The 17,271-nt window shown below is 34.0% G+C and overlaps 1 protein-coding gene across 9 annotated transcripts in view; it reads left to right on the top strand.

Annotated features, from left to right (window-relative positions):
• LOC105228632 (microtubule-associated protein futsch) overlaps positions 1-17,271 on the top strand; it is a 209,059-nt gene that overhangs the window by 12,535 nt on the left and 179,253 nt on the right. Inside the window, exon 1 of one of the 9 annotated variants that reach the window (XM_049456354.1) lies at positions 2,396-3,524. The exons of 7 other annotated variants lie outside the window; for them this stretch is intronic. The gene's annotated coding sequence lies outside the window, so the exon portion shown is untranslated. Of the gene's footprint in view, positions 1-2,395; positions 3,545-17,271 lie in introns of those variants that run through there. One more of the 9 variants, XM_049456355.1, reaches the window with a different exon arrangement.

Raw genomic sequence — 17,271 nt, 5'->3', positions numbered from 1 at the left:
ATTAAAAATCTGACAATAATTTAATTTTTTCGAACATAATTTTTTTTAATTAGAAATTTTTTATAAATTAAATTTAAAATTTTTTGTAAATTTGAAAACAAAACTCAAAAACTTTCTGATTGGAAATCTGATAAAATTTAATTTTTTTCGAACATAAATATTTTGTTAATTATAAATATTCGTATTAAAGTTTTTAATAAATTAAAAATAATAGATAATAATTTTTTTAGTAAATTAAACTCAAAAAATTACTGATTGAAATCTGATAATGATTTAATTTTTTCGAACAAATTTTTTTAATTATAATTTTTTTATAAATTAAATTTAATTTAAAAATTTTAGTAAATAAAAAAAAACTTTCGAAAAAAAAATAATATGACAATAATTTAATTTTTTCGAACATAATTTTTTTTAATTAGAAATTTTTTATAAATTAAATTCAAAATTTTTAGTAAATTTGAAAACAAAACTCAAAAAATTTCTGTTTGGAAATCTGATAATAATTTAATTTTTTTCGAACATAATTATTTTGTTAATTATAAATATTTGTATTAAAGTTTTTAATAAATTAAAAATAATAAATAATAAATTTTTTAGTAAATTAAAAAAAATTTCTAAAACAAAACTCAAAAAATTACTGATTAAAGATCTGATAATAATTAAAATTTTTTCAAACATAATAATTTTTTTATTATAAATTTTTGTGTAAATTAAATTTAAAATTAAAAAAAAATTAAAATAAATGAAATTTAAAATTTTAACGAATTTATTTTAATTTTACAAAATTTTACAAATTTAAAATTTTTGTTCACTAAAATTTGTTCTGTAACAAAAAAATGACCTAAAATCGATTTTTTTTTCAAAAACTCATAACAGCAGCAATTTTTATATAATTTTTCCTTCTTTCTAGTATAACGGATGCGAAAAGTGTACAGATTAAGAAAATATTTTTTGTCTGCGCTTCAGATTTTATTTATGGGCGCTAAGACTTCCACTATGAGAAAGAGGCGCCGCTAGATTCCTCTCCTTACTTGGATGACCAAACAATATTTGAAAAGCTTCAATAAAGTTTTTCCGACAACTTTGCGGAAATTAAGTATTATACTTTCTGAGAAAAAAATGCCAGTAAAGAGCAGAATTGGGGCCAACAAATTATAAAGCCACCTTAGCAACTTGTATATTCCCTAGATTGTATAGATCCCTATACGGTGCGAAGACATTTTAAAACCTACGAATATTGTTAATTGAATTGCAATACCTTTATTGAAGTGCCAAGTGCTGTACTATACATATATTCGAAAGCAAAAATATTTGTGTCCCCTTTCCAAGAAATATTCGTTAGCTTAAAGTTCATACATTTTAATAAAATATTTTAAAACTCTTAAAAAATTGATTGTTTTCTCTCCAAGAAGCTATTTATTTGTGGGAGGCGTTGATATCGGATCTCTCTTGCTTATAGCAGCCACATAAGCTGAACGTTCAAAATGAGGTCCTTGTATGGAAAACTTTTATATTTGACAAGATATCTTCACGAAATTTAATATGGATTGTTGCTGCTAAAAGCAATTGTGCAATCCCAGAAGAAAATTTTGAGATCCGATGACTTTAGAATATGACTGCCATACAAACTGAACGATCGGAATCAAGTTCTCGTCGGTAAAATTTTTAATTTGTGTAAAGTATTATAGAATCGTTTCAGCAGAAATTACCGTTTGTCTCGTTTTCAATATTATTTTACTTCACTTTATTTTTCTTGCATTCTTTTTTATTATTATTATTTTTTTTTTAACTAATAATTTAGTTTTACTTAATTTATTACTTTTAAATTTACTTTAAATATAATTTTATTGTTTTTTTATATCAATTCATTTTATGTTATTTTATATTTTTTTAATTAATTAAATTAGATTTAATTTTAATATAATTCATTTTATTTAATTTTTATTTAATTATTTTAATTAATTGAATTTTGATTAATATAATTTAATTCAATTCAATTTAATTTAATTCAATCCAATTTAATTTAGATTAATTTAATTTAATTTAACTTAATTCAATTTAATTTATTTTAATTTAATTTAATTTTGATTAATATAATTTAATTCAATTCAATTCAATTTAGTTTAATTTAATTTAATTCAATTTAGTTTAATTTAATTTAATTTTATTTAATTAAATTTAATTTTAATTTAATTTAATTTAATTTAATTTAATTATTATTTTAATTTTATTATATGCACTAATTTTTTTTCAAAGACAACTTAATTATTTTTTGAATTAATTTATTTGTTATTATATGTTTTTTTTTTTTATTTTTTTCAATATATAACCTAATTTATTAACGAAACTGATAATCTCCTACCCTTACTAAAAAAAAAGTAACTTTAAATCAATACCACTCCAAAAACAACGGCACGTTTTCCAACAATACCCACTAACGGCATTAACAAGCAGCAACTCCTAGTTAGCACAGCGTCACTTCCACTTGAGCGCATATAACACCGTTGCATGCCGGCCGTCGCTCCACCAACTCACACTCTCTCTCTTTCTCACACTGTTACCCACTTCGACTGCATTGGAGTTACCTTGCGGTTGCCACGTGCCCTTGCGCCGGAAGTGAAGTGCTTGTATTGCACTAAAAATGAAGTTCTTCTGTGCTGCTTATTGCTTTTGTTGTGCGGTTGTAATTGAAGTTTTTGTAATGCTCACCAGTTGTTATTCACTACCTACAGCGTATTACTTCATTTACACTACGCTTCCACTCGCTCCTTTCAGCCCTTACGCTCGCTTTGATTTTGGCCGACAATCAGCCGGTAAAGTTTATGAGTCAGCGCCAATTGACACAACACAAAGAAAGCGCAATAAAATTGAGTAAAAGAGAGTGAGAGCGGAGTAGAGCGCGCAAGTGAGGGGAGTAAAGTGGAAGTGTAGTGACGTTTCGTTGCCATACTCCCTTTTCCATTGCCTTTTTGTTGTCGCTTTTTACTCCCTTTAGTGTTTACACTTGTTCGCTACTACCCTCCACACTTGCAACGCTCACTCTCTGTCGCATGACGTAGTTTGCCGTCGGCCTGTGCGGCTTCACTCATTTTCACTTCATTCTTGTATTTATAGCGCTTTGGTTTATTGATTCCGGCCGCATTTCGCATTGTTTCATTTACACTTTTTATCCATTTCTCGTTTGCCACATTTTTCCCCACTTTGTTGTTGTTGCAGCTCATTTATCCTTTATAACGTCTTTGTGTGTCAGTCTGAAGTCAGAGTTCACTGTTGGCCAACTCATACAAATGTGGAGTTGCTAGCGCCATACAACCCTGTGTAGTCACGGCAGCGCTGTAGTCGCGTTTTTCTATTCAACGGGTGCGGTCCTGCCTAGTATATATTGATATATAATAGTGACGTGCTTATATTGCATATAGTTTGTATTGAATTTTCAACAATCGATGTGAAAAACCAAAGATTCATTTAAAATTTAGTGAACTGTGAAAGGCTTACAATTTGTGACTCTTCGGTGATTAGCGAAGGTGTGTAATAAATAATACGAGTATGTGTTCCACAAGTTCAGTTCGAATTTTTTATACTGTAAGATGACTTAAGGTTAAAAAAAATTAAGCAAACTTTTTGTAGACAAGACTATTTGTTTAAAGCATTCTCCGAACTCTAACTAACCGATTGTTTATTTAAATAAACTTAACGATCGGCATCCTTGTATGGAAAGCTTTGTCCGAAGAAATTGGCACATATAAAATGAACGATCGAAATCAAGTTAGATTTTATTTTTATACCTTTCATGCTACAAAAAATGCAACTGTAAAGGGTACTATGGCTTCAAAGTGAATGTTTTTTCTTGTTATGACCTATTATTAATAAAAATATGACCCAAACAATAAGCCTTCCTCAAGTTCGGTCCAAAATTTTAAAATTCTAATACATATAATACATGTTCCTTAGTCTCAAAACAAATTATGTTAAAATCAGTAAAAAATTAGGTACTTTTTTCCAGCACACTACTTTACAGTTAAAGAAACATCTGAGCTCTATCCGACCAAGTTTGTTACGTGATTTCCTGGTTACGGAATCACGCGATTTTTCATAATTCCAAGAAATAACTTAAAAACGTCTCTATGTTTCCAGCTTGGAAACTTATCCGGTTTTCTATACGTTATCGATCTAGTATAAAAAAAATAGGATCGCACTGACCGCTATTTAATCGATCTTTTTAGTTCTAATTTTCGAGAAAGAAGCCCGTAGTACTACTATATACCTTATTAATTGTGGTCTACATTTATCTTATCGCAACAATTATTTGTTCGGAATTTTATCCCAAAATTTACGAAACAATAATTTGTTCGAAACTTTCAGATCTCTGCTTTACTTGTCTTTCACCAAACTCTTTCGAAATGAAGTCACCGTGTGTGAAACCTAATAAAGCTCCGCCAAATCTCCTACTTTTCAACGGTCAAATGAACCTTTTTTTAGAAATTGTTTTTGAAAATTGTTACTTAGAAAGTCTAAGTTATTATATCGATTAAAGCGGCGAAAAGTTTGATTTTCAAATGCTCAACAGCTGTAGAAATTTTCTGGAAAAGACTTCAAATTCGCTGTGAACAATATCTACAAATTTCAATGGATTTAGGGACCACGATAATTAGAAAAAAATTACTTCCAAGAGACCTTTTTGGTAATCAATTAAAGATAAGGCTTATGTCTATGAAAGTCAAAAGGACCGAATTTATACATTACATACTATACATTGAGAAATGCCATGCAGGGACGGACATGTCTTTAAGCAACGCATTAATATTTCTGTAAGTGGCCAGCTGTTTTAGCTAATTTGGTGGGAACACGGCAGGGATGTGATAAATTGAAGTTGGATTTCTTCAACTGACATGTTTTATATTTATGACACAAATCGGGAAACAGAAAAGATTTGAAGTGAACTTGTTTTTGGTTCTTTTACAAAATCATAAAAATTTTTTCTATTCGAATTTTTGAACTATATATTTTCACAGTTCTTCATAATTTTTAAAAAACTTTTAGGAAAGTATACTTTTAAAAATCAATTAGCACTTCGGAGCTTAGAAGGAGTATTTGTTATAAGAGAGGAAGAGAAAATCAGTAATACTACAGATATAGAGAATTTTCTAATTGGACCTCCTCCGGATTTCGAGGATTTACTTAGAATACTAAATGAACTAGCAGGAACTGCGTAAACGCAATGAGAAATTAATCAGTCAAAAATTAAGAGCTCTTTTCAGAGAGAGGGTGAGCGAGAAAGAGCCAGGGAGGTATGGATTAAAAAGGAGTGGTTTTACCCGAAAGTTTATTAAGAATCTGGCTGCTGGTGGTTATAATAAAATAATAAAATGGCGAACCTGGTACAAGAACGCATAATAGACGAGAATAAGAATAAGTTAGAAATTTTTTTTTTTAGCTTACGTGTACTCACATTCAAGTCAGGGAGACTTATTTCAAAAATAAAAAACTGCTTATAATAACTACCACATAATGCTGATATTTAAGGAAACCGATTGAGCTAATATCAGAAACATAGAATTAATTCAATTTGGTAAGTAGACCAGTAGCTCTTTTATACCCTTAACCCTTTCAGCCCCGAAGTTGCTTATAAGCAATCTCTATATATGTTTGACATCGTTTAAAAAGTCAAATACACAAAAACTTCTTTAAAATATACATCTTATAGATCAACTTCATGATCATGATTAACCGTTTTAGCCCCAAAGTTGCTTATAAGCAACTTCTATATATGTTTGACATCGTTTAAAAAGTCCTTTGGGGCTGAAAGGGTTAAAAGAGTATACCAAGTTCGGCGCGATGTTTTTTTACCCCAAAAAGGAACGTCGGAGACCTCATAAAGTATGTGTACAAATCATGTTGCGTGAGCTGAGTTACTTAGCCATGCGGCACGTGTCTCTTAGTTTATGAGATATTGATAGGAAATTTTGGTCACTCTCTTTTCTCCTAAAGAATCTGCCCATTTATCAAAACTGCCGATATAGAACCGCTATGCTATAGAAAGAGAAACATGGAAATCAAGTGCTTGTACGGAAAAGTTTTTTATTTGTCGAGAGATATTCAAGAAATTTGACAAAGAGTATGCTTCAAGGCATCGTCGCATTTTCTTAACAAATTCTTCAGATCAATCAAACTGATCTATCAAAATCATAATAGAGATCTATAATGATTTAAAAACATTTAATGCTGTGAAAGTGCACCTATGAAGAGTATTATGGCTTAGAAGCAGCCACACTTGACGCTTTTTCTTGTTATTCTGTAACAAAGATCTACACGCCTTAATCTAGCACTGGTTGATTTCAAAAAAAATATAATGTGTTCAAATAATTGCTTAACTATACCATTAGTGCTGAGTGCTGCGAAATAGAGAGTGCATAAAATTAATTTCAGAGTTGCTTTTACAAATATAAATACAGTTTTAGCCATAAACACTCTTGGGGATATGAAATATATACGTATATACTTGGCCGAGTGGCATTAAAAGACAGCGTGTCTGCAAGCTGGTAGGACATTTTAAGTTACCAGGAGAGAAAATGAAGAAGAATACAGGAGATATTTGAAATATGTACAATATATAAATTTTTAATATGTATATATGTATATATACATATATACTTTTCTATACGTAATGCTTACTAGCAACAACAATAAAGGACATAAATAGTCACAACAAACAGCGTAACAAAGCGCGACTAAAGAGTAAAAGTAACAGTAAAGTGACAAAGTAGCCAAGTAGTTGTTGTATGTGTATTGGTAATGCATACATGTAATGCTTGTAATGTAACGCATTGCATGTCAACGTTTGCCAATAAAAAGTTTTTTATAGCATTTCCTGTCGCTGTCGCAGTGAGTGCCTGCCAAAGGAGAGCAGGCGCTGGAGGGGCGAGAAGAAGCATGTGTCTTCTTTGGTTGGCGTGTGGCCAAAGTGAAATTCGCGCCCCTCAAATGAGATTGCATAGCGCTGGAAGATTCCATATAATGGATGGCGTCTGCTTGCAAGTGGGTGTGTGTGTGTGTGTGCGTGAAGAGCGAGGGTGCCGCCGCAGGGTGAGGTCATGTGTTGAGGTAAATAAATAACTTAAACTGCAATGTTGAAATGAATTTTTCGCATACTTCTACCAACGCTGCACTTGTGTGCGTGACAAATTTGGTGCGCATATATATGTGTGTGTGTGTGCGATGTATTGCTGACTTTTACTTACTTAGTGCATGGCTTTCTGCCTCATTAAACTGGCGCTGTGGCAAAAAGCAAAACGGTCTTCGAAAAAATTGAAAGCAAAAATCGTGCGCGATGAGTCATGCGGCATGCCACAAACACACATACACCCGAAAATAGTTGCCGGAGTTGCAAAGCAGCGTATAGGCCATAAAAGCCGGCGAGAAACTCGACAAATAGCAAATTTCTGTGTAGTTGGTGCTGTGAAGGCGTCAAGCAGCGTGCGCGCTGCAACTAAGCGCTGCAGTGGTGCCACATAAAGCATGAGCGCTGCTTATTTTTTCCGTTACAGCAAAAGTTTTACGACTGCTTCTCGTGACTTGTGCTATTGACAGACAGTTTTTTATTGCTTTTTTCGCTGCACTCTCATATTGGCGAGTAGACAGATAATGCAGGGTTCTGGCGCTCTTTAAAATTGTCGAGAAAAACGTAAAAGCATAGGACTTAAGCATTTAAGAAAGGATTTATATAGTATCATGAACGAAAGGCTTGTTTAGATTACTTAGATAAACTTTTCTAGTACCATAAGGTGTCTCAAGCAAGTTATTTTGAACAAATTGGACTAACGGCAGGAAGTGAAGAGGGAATTGTACAAGTATCAATAAAAGGCTTGGTATGACTGCTACTTCTGGTGCCAAGAAGTGACTCTAATCTAGCTTAGTGGACCATCTTCTTACCGTGTACAGCTTGACACCAATTCTCTTCGACTGTTGAAAAAAAAAAGCTCGGAGCATCGAGGAGAATTTAAGCTAATATGGTTACAAAATTAGTATCACACTGATATATCTTCAAAATATTCTCAAAGATTTCAGTACATTAGACCTCCACTGAAACGTTAACATAAGCAAAAATTATTTTAAGAATTGAGGATGAAGAAACCTATACAAAGTCACGATATTTGAGTCCTTTTAAAGGCGACATATTGATACCACTTCTCTCTTGGCATAAAGAACTATGAAGTTTTATTGTATTGACTCTACAGCTATGTTTTCTACCTGCTTTAATTTCGCTACATGAGTCCATTTAACTTTTAGACTCGTCTTAAAGATATGAAGTGAGAACTTTTGGATTCAAAAAAGCTTGCTGAAACGAATATGTATTTTACTCGAACAATAGACGCCTTTTGAACGAATTATTTATTACTTTGGTATTCCTAAATTTATCAAAGTCCATTCTACCGACTCTTTCGGACTAGTTAGTGCTTTTCTAAGCTTCTAAGCTTTGCCGAAAATACTTCAAAAACATGGAAAAACGTGTTTGCTTTTTGTATTAGTAGCAGCCCATGTCTTCGACTCAACTTTCGGCGTGGTGAAACCATTAGAAGATAGTCACTGTCTGCACTTATTGCGCAGATAGACAACCGAGAGTTTCAACTTTAGTGTTGAGTTTTTTTAGTCGAAGAGACCGAAACCCAAGTCGCCGTCTTCCTCGGACTCCGACACCTCCTGTTTGGCTTCTTCCTTCTTTTCGGCAGCAGCGCCAGCACCAGCAGCAACAACTTTGAGTGTAGGTTAAGTTTGTTTATGGTGCTGATTCCCGCGGCATATACCACGAGGATTAAGCGGCTGAAATGTTGAACCTTTCTGGTGTCAAAAGCTCCCATATATGGACCAAAAGATTCTCACGTACTGAGGAAGCTCTTTGAGACTATTAGAAAAGCGTTAGCCATATTGATTTTACCTTTCATACAGGTACCAAGCCATGTTATGGTTTAAACCATGCAGCGTATCGTACTTGAACTTTTGGTTGTACGAATACCTCATGTATGTCTTTGGTAAGCGATTCCTTGACGTAACCTAGCTTTACTAAAGGTGCCAGCTAATTTTCGCTATCATAGTGCGGACTTCTACAGCTTTCCGCGAGCTCCTAACTCCATTCTTTGAGTTATGAGTAATAGTGACTTTTGAGAATACCGCCCTATACTACTTAGTCACTTAATCCGATTTCAACCTCAGCTCTAAATGGCCAACTCGTTAATTTCCAATCCTCCGAATGAGTTCTTTGCTTTTTTTCTTTGTCTCCTAAAGTTATGCTTCATTTGGTTATTTCTCTTGCTCCACCATGCAACAGTAGAAATCTCCAAAGATTCATTGGCCATTTGTAAATGCATGAAATTCTCTTTCATTGTACTTTTTCTCTAATTTTTCCACTTGCAAAATTGTCGTGGGCCATTTGTTAGCCTGCTGCCATAGACATCGTCTTCCAGCAACGACACCATCGTTGATCTTTGTCTGCTACGACGAAAGGCACTTAATCGCACAGCGTGTCAGGTAGTCAGTCGGTGAGGCGGGTAGTCAACAAGTAAGTCGGGGAGGCAGCCAGTGAGTCTGGCAGTCTGTCAGCCCGTTATTTAGTCAAGCAGCACTGTCAGTCAAACAGCCTTGCTATACAGCGCAGCAGTGCGTCGAACCGGCCGCCAACAAGTCAAATCGCAAGTGAGACCATAACTCGTCTTCTTTTAGCACTTTGTCGTGCTTACAAAGTGTGTATGTGTGTATATATTGGGGCTCACTGCGTTGACTCACGTTTTCCAGCTGTACGCTGTCGTCAAGCGCGCGGCTGCATGTCAACCCGCACGGGACCTCGCACAGCTGTCGTACAAAAGTTCGCTGCCGCTGGGATTTTCATTAAGCTCTGCAGGCGCGTCTCTCTGCTCGCTTGTAGCCGCAGTAGTGCCTACAAGATGTCAGCTGCTGAAATGAGTAGCAATTCTAGTAATAAATAATTCTGCACACATAAATATATGCATGCATTAATGTATCGGCTACACGACTCTTAGAAATCTAAAGTTAATGCAAAGCTTGTGGCTTATTGCTCTCAGTATGTGGCTGTGTGTGAGCCACTGCTGGTGTACAAATCTATATTTGCTCATCCTACAGTCGACTTATGTAATCCTCTGCTTATGCCCTTTGTGCTTTTTTCTGCCATTTTTGCCTGCCAGTTCGGTCTGTTGTTTGTTTTGCTTTTGATTGATGACTTCAGCTATTTTTATGCGCCCCCATAGCACCGTTGGCTATGCCTCAACTCGCATCGTCGCAAAATTTCACCAGAACAATCAGCCACGAAAGACACATGGCAAAACAACTGCAATTGCCAGCAGATATAGGCGGGTTGTGGCATTTCAAAATAAATTATGGACAGCCCAATATGCAGTTGGCGTTGAGGGAGTTGTGTCGATACTAAAATTTGCTGGAATAGATGTGGTTTCATCCGGTTAAGCGAAGACTGAACATATTGGACGTTACAGAATAACAAAATTAATGTGAAAGCTCCAAAAACTTTTCATCGTTTGGATACGAAAACTGAACGGTACAGAATATCAAAGAAATAACAAAGCTTAAAAAAGCTCAATGAAATGACTGTGGATCTACAGGGAGTATAAAATTTAACCACAAATTATATTTTATTGGAACTGAAATTATTTTGGGACATTCTGAACAACATTTGACATTTTTTTCTGAAGAAAAAGCTTGACCAAAAGCTTTATGATAAAAAAAAGAAACAATAAACCAAAAAAAAGCTTCAGACAGTTTTAAAATTGCTATATACCGAATTTATTTTTGAGAATATAGAGTGATATATAGAGCTTTTATGCTGTGAACGTTGTTTCATAAGCTTAAAGCACTTTCATGCTCGAGAAGCATTTAAAAAAGTGGAAGCTCTTATCTTAAGAAAGTCAGAAAGCGGCTGAGAAAATTGTTTCTTAAGCTTAAAGCACTTTTATGCTGCAGAAGCTTTTAAAAAAGTGGAAGCTCTTAACTTAAGAAAGTCAGAAAGCGGCGAAAGAGATTAAAATTCTCAACGCTGAAACAATATTTTTGAAAAATGAAATAGAATTTTAAATTTGAGTTTTTATAAAGCAGTTGTGAGGTGAGAAAAGTTTACTCGGTACGGTGAAGGATATTACTCAGAGATCACAATTTTTCGCCATTTAATCCAATGATCTTTAGATCAAGCTTGGTTTATTACAATTTCTGATTGTTTGTTGTCAGATTAAGCTTTCTGCAAAATGTCGACAAAAAGCTTAATATTGTCGAAAGCTTGGCGGAAACTTTCAAAAAAGATGATTTACGGTTCAGAGAGTATGGAGAACATTGTCATTGTGTAGGTCTTGTGTTTAATTTAAGCGTCTCACTGAAAGTTGAAAATTTGTCGAGAGCAGTTGTCAATAGGCAAAGGTTTTCGAAGAAGTTTCTTATGAGCTTTCAGTAACCGGTCGCAGCTCGCTTAAAGCTCGGAAATTTGTTTCTCGATGTAGAATATTCCGAACGGAATTTTTCTTAATCTAAGAATTTTACTGAAAGTTTGCAAATTTTTCGAAAGTAGTCGTCACTTAGTGGTGAAAAAATCTTCTTATTAGCAGCCAGCAGCTGGTCGAAGCTCGCTTAAAGCTTGAAAATTTCTTTTTCGATTAAGAATATTTCGAATGGAATTTGTCTTAACCATTTTGTTGAATAAAATTTGAAATATAAATCTACAAATGACAACAATTCTTCAGCGCAAAAGCACAATTAAGCTCAAACACTTATTTTAAGCAGGAAAATCAAAGCAATTAATTCTCTACTTGCGCTCCAATAATTCAATTCACCGCAAGACATTCATAATAAATCTCGCTCATTATTCTTCCTTTGTCACACAGAAAAGTTGAGTGCATAGCAAAACACACGACCAGAAGACGAAGACGTAGAATAAATTAAAAAGAAGCACACGAAACAAATAGAAGCTGCCAGCCATTTCCAACTGCGCCTCATTAACAATATTCAATAGCGCACATTTTCTTTGGCACCAAAGTAAAGCAAAAGCCGAAAGAAAGGCCAAGGGGCCGAGATACCGCTTAGAATTCGGCAAGTGCGTGCAAAACTATGTTGGAGGAGTCTGCCACTAGCTAACACTCGCCACCATTGTCAGGGCCAAAAAAAAGTATGAGAAGAAAAGTAAAAAAGAAAGAAAGGACTCGAGAACTCGGCTCGGAACGCTTGGCACTCGCCGCAAATGTGAATTGTTCGCATGTCATTTCGCAACACCAAGAACGGCGGCAGCCGTGACAGTGCCAACAAGCACACAAGCCGCAGTCAAAAAGAAACCAAAAAAAAAAAAGAAAGCAACAACAAGAGCACTGTTGACAAAATTGCCAGCAACCATGAGTCGGCAGTCGTTGGCGCTGGTGGCAGATCAAAGCCAGCGTTAGCTAGTCTATGTGCGAGCCGAGTGTAGTCGGCGCCGCCACAGTGTCGTCATCATTGTCATTAACAGCAACAGCAACAGCAACAATAATGGAGACTATGAAGCCCATGAGTGTTCTTCGCACACATGCTCAACAGCAAAGTCCTCTGTGTTGCTCATCATGCACATCATCATCAACCATACCGCAGTACCGTTTGCGCCGCCATACGTCTTAGGTGCCGTTGCCACTCCCTTTTTTGTCGGCGTGGCGTTCGCATGTTCGTTGTGTGGCGGAAATGCTTTCGTGTATAAATATAAATTTGCATAAATACAAATGTATGTTTGTGTGTGGAAGCTTTAAAGGCTTCGTCTAGGTGCAAGAGATTCGCCTTGACTTCTGGCTCACGTTTGCTGGCGCTGGCGGTCTCTTACATATGCATTTGCACCGTGAACTTTTATGAGCATTTGTAATTTTCACAATTTCGCAAATGCAAGCAAATTGTGTAATTAGTTTGATTAAGAAAAATTAATTGCCAAAAGCACATCATTTATGCCAAATTGTTTGGAGAGTGGAGAAAGTTGCTTTGTGATGCCGTCAAAAATTTAGAAAGCTTTTTAAGTTGGAAAAAAGCTTAATGGTTGAAAAAAAAGTTAACGGAAGTTTCGTTTTTTAAGTTTCCTTATATGTGTACCTAGTTCAGTTTCCTTTTTGTGACACAGTTATGTAAAGAAACATTATGGAAAGTTTGGAAAGCTTGAAAAATTTGAAAAAAGCTTTGAAGTCGAGCAAATTTTTATTACGAGGTTTGTTACTGGAAATTGACTCAGCTTCACATCCTTTTGTGGTATAAGAAACTTCTTTAGCTTTTAAAAAATTGAAGTCCTGAAAGCTTTTAGTTAGCATAGTTAATGTATTATAAATAAAAAAAGATTTTCTAAGCCAAAAGAATACGCACAGTTCCTATCGGTGTAGCAGAGCAAAAGCTAGTAAGATGCTTTGTGATCAAAGTTTAGAAAGCTTTCATAATTTAAAAAAAAGCTGTCGTGGGTGAGTAATTCATCAAAGGGATATTCGGTTTTGATTTTTTTTTTGTTTTTTACCAAACTTCGGTACCTCTTTTTGTTGTTCTATTTGCACTTATAAAGCTTCCGGTCGATTGATTGACTTAATGAGAAACTTTCCAATTCAAAAAAACAGTGAAACTTTTAAATTCGATCAGCAGCGTAATAGTCAAAAAAAGTTGAAAGTGATTAATGAAGCTTTAAAATCCATAAAGCTTTGGAAACGTGCTTAAGCTTATAATTTGAACAAAGTGTTAACAGGATAATTGTATTTTCCAGACTTGGCTTTACCTTGTTTTGAGATAATCCTTGATAGTGAGTTGGAGTTTTAACACTACGTACCTCAGACACTTTAAATTTTACCATAGAAGCTCAAAATTGTTTACACTTTCTCATGAAAGCTGTCTTGTGGATGATAGCCTTAAAGAAACGTAACAATAATAAAAGCACCACAGAAGTCGCTATCAATCCTGCTTCGTAAAGCTCATTAAAAATTGCTGAGAAAAGACAGGAGAGGATCTTGTATATCAAAGCAAAAATAAAGGTTCTTAGAATTCTTATTATAATTAAGTCAAAGCGAAATTTTAGCAAGTCTTATGATAAGGTTAGAATTTACCAAGCTTTGACAACGAAATTACCTTAAAAGATGCTAAAATATAAAACATATTTTGAGCTTTCACATCAAGAACACCGAGATGACAGCGCCCCTTAAAAATCTGTACCAGAGAGTTAATGGAAAAATTCTAAAAAGACTAAAGGAGTCCCAGACCCCGTATCAAATCTCATCAGAACTGGCAAGTAAAAACTTTATAGTAAGAAATCAACGGTTATAGCAGTACGTTACTTCCGATTTCTCCGAGTCAACCACTTAAATATATCGCCTTAAGAGTCAACTGGTTAGATAAGTAAATGCCTTGTTGATAGTTAATGCGTCTAACCTCAAATACTACAGCAGTTCTTGAAAATCTCTCCTACTCCAGTATTTTCCGACTAGATTCTCTATTGTATTCTATTCAATTTATTCAAAAAAATTAAAGCCAATATCTAGAATACTTTACAAATTAACATGACGAGTATTGGATCATTTAATCTCACAGAAGCGCTCAGATTTAGACTTTTAATCTAAAATCCTGCACGAACTAACCAAGCTATCTTTCAATCACTATTTCTAAGTGCTGAGTATGATCCGGTCAGACTACAATTAACGACAAGACTCTCTGCTGTATTCTAGTATTTAAGTTCAATTCCTAGAATACTTGTAAAAGAAACATGGCGAGCGTTGTATAAGTTAATCGATCAGAAGGGCTCAGATTCAGAGTTTTTAACCCGACATCCTCCACTAACAAAGTTATCTTTGGGTAATTACTTCGAAGTTGGGAGTGTGATTCAATGAGAGATCGTTCGAGAATAGTTTTTCAGTGTAGAAGGGCCACTCGAGTATTTCAACGATAACAAAAATATTTATAAACGGTCTCAACTCTTTAAAGATCTTGTAGTTTTCGGTGGTATATCGTGACAAGTATAAGGAAGGACACCAAAAATACGGGATTGAATAAAGTTGGTTTAATAGGTATTCCTCAACCTTTTTGTGATGTAATTAAGTTGTTTACTAAGGAAAAAACTTATTCTCAAAGACTTTAAAACTTGAACTGAGTATTTGAAAGTTTTTTAAAAGGAACTGCAAGCAGATAAGTATCTCAGAACTCAAAACTTTCAACTCAGAAAAAAGCATACAAATACTTTTTTGAAGCACTGTAGCCGATCTTATACCCAACACCATATTTTTTTGGTTTTATTTTCTTTCAGGCAAATATATCTTCTGTTAGTCATGTAAGTCATATGTATCTTCTCAGCAGCTCATTTATTCACTCGCCCGCATTTGTCTGCAACCATCCAGCTGCGTCTTCATTTCCATTCCTTTGCTACATTTACAACTCGTTGTTTGCTGAAAGTGCTATTTATAACTTTTACTTCAATTTAATTGCGAAATTTTATGGAAACATACATAATTATCTTTTTTTGTTGTTTAACATGAAGCGACGCCAAAAACGCGACGACGCTCAAGCTATTTTTGGTAATGTCTACGCCAGCATTAGCACTGAGGGAAGTAAACTTTTTGACAGGTCTTATTGAGAGAAGAGTAGCAGTTGGTGGAGGAGGGGAGAGTGAAATTCGGTGTTATAAAATAAATAAACTCTGCTCGTTGGAGAATGAAAAATTTTATATACGAAAAATTAAGTGTTTTCAAAAAAATATATATGTACATAAGTATATATACAATATATGTACTTAAATATATACAATGAGACTTTGAAACTCTGTGCTCTCTGCATTTTACGTATTGCTCTTGACAATTAATTATTTGTAGTTATTGATAATAGTAATCATTATAAAGTGTAATGAGTACTGAAATATGTGATTATCTAAAAATAATGTTTATTAATTGTAGTGGTTATTGCTAGTAATCACTACTAATTGTATTATTTATTGACAGTAATCACTTGAGTAATGATTACCGATAAGAGGAAGTTTCTTAAATGATTTTTATAAGTTGCGAAAAATTCTAATCATAATTGTGCTAAGTTGTAAAATTTGTATTACGATATAATTAAGTTTTTTTAAATAATGAGTACTAATAGTAATCATTGTGAATTTTAGTGTTATTAACAGTAATACATATTAAACGGAATGATTATTAATGGAAATCATTATGAATTGTAATGAGTATTAATGGTAATCGGTATTCCATTATTCATTGATATGATTACTAATGGTAATCACAAAGAATTCTAATGATTACTAATGGTAATCAATATCCCTTTATTCATTGAAATGATTACTGCATGCAAAGGTTATTATATGTAATGGATTATAACAGTAGTCTTCATTAACTGTAATGATTACATTAATGATTATTAATTGTAATTATTACCGATTGAATTTTTTTTTTTTCAAAAAAGAGAAGTAATAAAATTCTTAAACGTATTAATTACTAATATTCATTAATGGTAATGATTATTAGTTTTAATGATTACTTATATAATTTTTGTTCAAATAATAAAATTAAATCTCAGCGTGTCTTGCGTTTACTTATAATTACATAATTTTAATTACCATAACAGTTTAGAAACCAAGCACCCTGTATAAAATTGTAATTTCTGTGTTCATAAAAAGCGCAGGCATAATTTAAATATTTCTTAATTTCATACACACCGACAATATTGTCCTTAACGACTACTTTTTCTGCAAATCATTTAATCTTATCGTCCTATCGCGCCACGATATGGCATTGTGACTATCCATATAAAATGCTGACAAATTTTATTATGCTGTATTTTCATATAAACGACACTTTTTCCGACATTTACTAAATATTATGTATGCATACCATGACAAAGGTTATTAGAAACGCACTGAGCGTAAACGGGGTGTAACAATAAAAACAATGACTTTGTTTACCCAGCCAAGGAAATTCTCAGCATAATACTCGTATCGCTTGGCTATGCTTCTTTGATTTTTTGTTGTTGTGCTTTTGTGTTTTTGGCACTGTGGTCGCAGCTCCTTATTGTTAGCTGTTTTGCCGCTGGTCATAATGTTAACTTAGTTAACTTACACTCGCCGGTAAGAGTTTGCCTTCAAACGACTTGGTCTCGTCTGCTACACACCCTTTGTGGGTATTTTCCTGCTTGGTTGCCATGCTTTCGGTTATTTGCTTAGTTGATGAGTGATCGTTTGTACTAAGTGAACAAATAGCGGCGACACGGTACTAAATATGTTGCTTTTTGTTAACCTTA

Source organism: Bactrocera dorsalis, chromosome 4, assembly GCF_023373825.1.
Source record: "Bactrocera dorsalis isolate Fly_Bdor chromosome 4, ASM2337382v1, whole genome shotgun sequence".
Classification (NCBI taxonomy): domain Eukaryota; kingdom Metazoa; phylum Arthropoda; class Insecta; order Diptera; family Tephritidae; genus Bactrocera; species Bactrocera dorsalis.
The sequence above is the reverse complement of the archived record's forward strand: the minus strand, read 5'-3'. Positions and strand labels throughout refer to the sequence as shown.